Below are 6717 nucleotides of genomic sequence, written 5' to 3'. Positions count from 1 at the left end.
CCATTATATCCTATCCGCTATCCCATCATATCCTCTATCCTATAATATCCTCTATCCTATCCAACCCTCTATCCTATCCTCTATCCTATCCTCTATCCTATCCTATCCTCTATCCTATCCTATCCTCTATCCTATCCTATCCTCTATCCTATCCTCTATCCTATCCTCTATCCTATCCTATCCTCTATCCTATCCTATCCTCTATCCTATCCTATCCTCTATCCTATCCTATCCTCTATCCTATCCTATCCTCTATCCTATCCTATCCTCTATCCTATCCTCTATCATATCCTCTATCCTATCCTGTATCCTATCCTATCCTCTATCCTATCCTATCCTCTATCCTATCCTATCCTCTATCCTATCCTATCCTCTATCCTATCCTATCCTCTATCCTAACCTATCCTCTATCCTATCCTATGCTCTATCCTATCCTATCCTCAACGCTATCCTATCCTCATTACTATCCTATACTCCATTATATCCTATCAGCTATCGTATCATATCCTCTATCCTATAATATCCTCTATCCTATCCAATCCTCTATCTTATCCTCTATCATATCCCCTATCCTATCCTATCCTCTATCCTATCCTCTATCCCTATCCTATCCTCTATCCTAACCTATCCTCTATCCTATCCTATCCTCTATCCTATCCTATCCTCAACGCTATCCTATCCTCATTACTATCCTATACTCCATTATATCCTATCAGCTATCGTATCATATCCTCTATCCTATAATATCCTCTATCCTATCCAATCCTCTATCTTATCCTCTATCATATCCTCTATCCTATCCTATCCTCTATCCTATCCTCTATCCTATCCTATCCTCTATCCTCTCCTATCCTTTATACTAACCAATCCTCTATCCTATCCTCTATCCTATCCTATCCTCTATCCTATCCTATCCTCTATCCTATCCTATCCTCTATCCTATCCTATCCTCTATCCTATCCTATCCTCTATCCTATCCTATCCTCTATCCTATCCTATCCTCTATCCTATCCTATCCTCTATCCTATCCTATCCTCTATCCTATCCTATCCTCTATCCTATCCTATTCTCTACACTATCCTAACCTCTATCCTATCCTATCCTCAACCCTATCCTATCCTCATTCCTATCCTATACTCCATTATATCCTATCCTCTATCCTATCCCATCCTCTATCCTATCCTATCCTCTATCCTATCCTATCCTCTATCCTATCCTATCCTCTATTCTATCCTATCCTCTATCCTATCCTATCCTCTATCCTATCCTATCGTCTATCCTATCCTATCCTCTATCCTAACCTATCCTCTATCCTATCCTATCCTCTATCCTATCCTCTATCCTATCCTCTATCCTATCCTATCCTCTATCCTATCCTATCCTCTATCCTATCCTATCCTCTATCCTATCCTATCCTCTATCCTATCCTATCCTCAACGCTATCCTATCCTCATTACTATCGTATACTCCATTATATCCTATCCGCTATCGTATCATATCCTCTATCCTATAATATCCTCTATCCTATCCAATCGTCTATCCTATCCTCTATCATATCCTCTATCCTATCCTATCCTCTATCCTATCCTCTATCCTATCCTATCCTCTATCCTATCCTATCCTCTATCCTATCCTATCCTCTATCCTATCCTATCCTCTATCCTATCCTATCCTCTATCCTATCCTATCCTTTATCCTATCCTATCTTCTATCCTATCCTATCCTCTATCCTATCCTATCCTCTATCCTATCCGATCCTCTATCCTATCCTATCCTCTATCCTATCCTATCCTCTATCCTATCCTATCCTCTTTCCTATCCTATCCTCTATCCTATCCTATCCTATCCTCTATCCTATCCTATCCTCTATCCTATCCCATCCTCTATCCTATCCTATCGTATCCTCTATCCTATCCTATCCTCTATCCTATCCTATCCTCTATCCTATCCTATCCTCTATGCTATCCTTTCCTCTATCCTATCCTATACTCTATCCTAACCTATCCTCTATCCTATCCTATTCTCTATCCTATCCTATCCTCTATAATATCGTATCCTCTATCATATCCTATCCTCTTGCCTATGATATCATCTACCCTATCGTATCCTCTATCCTATCCAATCTCCTACCCTATCCTCTATCCTATCCTATCCTCTATCGTCTGCTCTATCCTATCCTATCCTCTATCGTCTGCTCTATCCTATCCTATCCACTATCCTATCCTATCCACAATGCTATCCTATTCTCTATCCTCACCTATCCTTTATACTATCCAATCCTCTATCCTAACCTATCCTCTATCCTATCCTATCCTCTTTCCTATCCTATCCTCTATCCTATCATATCCTCTATCCTAACCTACCCTCTATCCTATCCTATCCTCTATCCTATCCTATCCTCAACGCTATCCTATCCTCATTCCTATCCTATACTCCATTATATCCTATCCGCTATCCCATCATATCCTCTGTCCTATAATATCCTCTATCCTATCCAATCCTCTATCCTATCCTCTATCCTATCCTCTATCCTATCCTATCCTCTATCCTATCCTATCCTCTATCCTATCCTCTATCCTATCCTATCCTCTATCCTATCCTATCCTCTATCCTATCCTATCCTCTATCCTATCCTCTATCCTATCCTATCCTCTATCCTATCCTATCCTCTATCCTAACCTATCCTCTATCCTATCCTATCCTCTATCCTATCCTATCCTCAACGCTATCCTATCCTCATTACTATCCTATACTCCATTATATCCTATCCGCTATCGTATCATATCCTCTATCCTATAATATCCTCTATCCTATCCAATCCTCTATCCTATCCTCTATCATATCCTCTATCCTATCCTATCCTCTATCCTATCCTCTATCCTATCCTATCCTCTATCCTCTCCTATCCTTTATACTAACCAATCCTCTATCCTACCCTCTATCCTATCCTATCCTCTATCCTATCCTATCCTCTATCCTATCCTATCCTCTATCCTATCCTATCCTCTATCCTATCCTATCCTCTATCCTATCCTATCCTCTATCCTATCCTATCCTCTATCCTATCCTATCCTCTATCCTATCCTATCCTCTATCCTATCCTATCCTCTATCCTATCCTATCCTCTATCCTATCCTATCCTCTATCCTATCCTATCCTCTATCCTATCCTATCCTCTATCCTATCCTATCCTCTATCCTATCCTATCCTCTATCCTATCCTATCCTCTATCCTATCCTATCCTCTATCCTATCCTATCCTCTATCCTATTATATCCTCTATCCTATCCTATCCTCTATCCTATCCTATCCTCTATCCTATCCTATCCTCTATCCTAACCTATCCTCTATCCTATCCTATCCTCTATCCTATCCTATCCTCTATCCTATCCTATCCTATCCTCTATCCTACCCTATACTCTACGCTAACCTATCCTCTATCCTATCCTATTCTATATACTATCCTATCCTCTATAATATCGTATCCTCTATCATATCCTATCCTCTTGCCTATAATATCATCTACCCTATCCTATCCTCTATCCTATCCAATCTCCTACCCTATCCTCTATCCTATCCTATCCTCTATCGTCTGCTCTATCCTATCCTATCCTCTATCGTCTGCTCTATCCTATCCAATCCACTATCCTATCCTATCCACAATGCTATCCTATTCTCTATCCTCACCTATCCTTTATACTATCCAATCCTCTATCCTAACCTATCCTCTATCCTATCCTATCCTCTTTCCTATCCTATCCTCTATCCTATCCTATCCTCAACGCTATCCTATCCTCATTCCTATCCTATACTCCATTATATCCTATCCGCTATCCCATCATATCCTCTATCCTATAATATCCTCTATCCTATCCAACCCTCTATCCTATCCTCTATCCTATCCTCTATCCTATCCTATCCTCTATCCTATCCTATCCTCTATCCTATCCTATCCTCTATCCTATCCTCTATCCTAACCTCTATCCTATCCTATCCTCTATCCTATCCTATCCTCTATCCTATCCTATCCTCTATCCTATCCTCTATCCTATCCTCTATCCTATCCTGTATCCTATCCTATCCTCTATCCTATCCTATCCTCTATCCTATCCTATCCTCTATCCTATCCTGTATCCTATCCTATCCTCTATCCTATCCTATCCTCTATCCTATCATATCCTCAACGCTATCCTATCCTCATTACTATCCTATACTCCATTATATCCTATCCGCTATCGTATCATATCCTCTATCCTATCCTATCCTCTATCCTCTCCTATCCTCTATCCTCTCCTATCCTCTATCCTATTCTATTCTCTATCCTATCCTATCCTCTATCCTATCCTATCCTCTATCCTATACTATCCGCTATCCTATCCTATCCTCTATCCTATCCTGTCCTCTATCCTATCCTATCCTCTATCCTATCCCATCCTATCCACTATCCTATCCTATCCTCTATCCTATCCTATTATCTATCCTATCCTATCCTCTATCCTATCCTATCCTCTATCCTATCCTATCCTCTATCCTATCCCATCCTATCCTCTATCCTATCCTATCCTCTATCCTATCCTATTATCTATCCTATCCTATCCTCTATCCTACCATATCCTCTATCCTATCCTATCCTCTATCCTATCCTATCCTCTACCCTATCCTATCCTCTATCCTATCCTATCCTCTATCCTATCCCATCCTATCCTCTATCCTATCCTATCCTCTATCCTATCCTATCCTCTATCCTATCCGATCCTCTATCCTATCATATCCTATCCTCTATCCTATCCTATCCTCTATCCTAAGCTATCCTCTATCCTATCCTATCCTCTATCCTATCCTATCCTCTATCCTATCCCATCCTATCCTCTATCCTATCCTATCCTCTATCCTATCCTATCCTCTATCCTATCCTATCCTCTATCCTATCCTATCCTCAACGCTATCCTATCCTCATTCCTATCCTATACTCCATTATATCCTATCCGCTATCCCATCATATCCTCTATCCTATAATATCCTCTATCCTATCCAATCCTCTATCCTATCCTCTATCCTATCCTCTATCCTATCCTATCCTCTATCCTATCCTATCCTCTATCCTATCCTCTATCCTATCCTATCCTCTATCCTATCCTATCCTCTATCCTATCCTATCCTCTATCCTATCCTCTATCCTATCCTATCCTCTATCCTATCCTATCCTCTATCCTAACCTAACCTCTATCCTTAACCTATCCTCTATCCTATCCTATCCTCAACGCTATCCTATCCTCATTACTATCCTATACTCCATTATATCCTATCCGCTATCGTATCATATCCTCTATCCTATAATATCCTCTATCCTATCCAATCCTCTATCCTATCCTATATCATATCCTCTATCCTATCCTATCCTCTATCCTATCCTCTATCCTATCCTATCCTCTATCCTCTCCTATCCTTTATACTAACCAATCCTCTATCCTATCCTCTATCCTATCCCATCCTATCCTCTATCCTATCCTATCCTCTATCCTATCCTATCCTCTATCCTATCCTATCCTCTATCCTATCATATCCTATCCTCTATCCTATCCTATCCTCTATCCTATCCTATCCTCTATCCTATCTTATCCTCTATCCTATCCTATCCTCTATCCTATCCCATCCTATCCTCTATCCTATCCTATCCTCTATCCTATCCTATCCTCTATCCTATCCTATCCTCTATCCTATCCTATCCTCTATCCTATCCTATCCTCTATCCTATCCTATCCTCTATCCTATCCTATACTCTATCCTAACCTATCCTCTATCCTATCCTATTCTCTATACTATCCTATCCTCTATAATATCGTATCGTCTATCATATCCTATCCTCTTGCCTATAATATCATCTACCCTATCCTATCCTCTATCCTATTAAATCTCCTACCCTATCCTCTATCCTATCGTATCCTCTATCGTCTGCTCTATCCTATCCTATCCTCTATCGTCTGCTCTATCCTATCCTATCCACTATCCTATCCTATCCACAATGCTATCCTATTCTCTATCCTCACCTATCCTTTATACTATCCAATCCTCTATCCTAACCTATCCTCTATCCTATCCTATCCTCTTTCCTATCCTATCCTCTATCCTATCATATCCTCTATCCTAACCTACCCTCTATCCTATCCTATCCTCAACGCTATCCTATCCTCATTCCTATCCTATACTCCATTATATCCTATCCGCTATCCCATCATATCCTCTATCCTATAATATCCTCTATCCTATCCAATCCTCTATCCTATCCTCTATCCTATCCTCTATCCTATCCTATCCTCTATCCTATCCTATCCTCTATCCTATCCTCTATCCTATCCTATCCTCTATCCTATCCTATCCTCTATCCTATCCTATCCTCTATCCTATCCTATCCTCTATCCTATCCTCTATCCTATCCTATCCTCTATCCTATCCTATCCTCTATCCTAACCTATCCTCTATCCTATCCTATCCTCTATCCTATCCTATCCTCAACGCTATCCTATCCTCATTACTATCCTATACTCCATTATATCCTATCCGCTATCGTATCATATCCTCTATCCTATAATATCCTCTATCCTATCCAATCCCCTATCCTATCCTCTATCATATCCTCTATCCTATCCTATCCTCTATCCTATCCTCTAACCTATCCTATCCTCTATCCTCTCCTATCCTTTATACTAACCAATCCTCT

This window comes from Halictus rubicundus, unplaced genomic scaffold, assembly GCF_050948215.1.
Source record: "Halictus rubicundus isolate RS-2024b unplaced genomic scaffold, iyHalRubi1_principal scaffold0065, whole genome shotgun sequence".
Classification (NCBI taxonomy): Eukaryota; Metazoa; Arthropoda; class Insecta; order Hymenoptera; family Halictidae; genus Halictus; species Halictus rubicundus.
The sequence above is the reverse complement of the archived record's forward strand: the minus strand, read 5'-3'. Positions refer to the sequence as shown.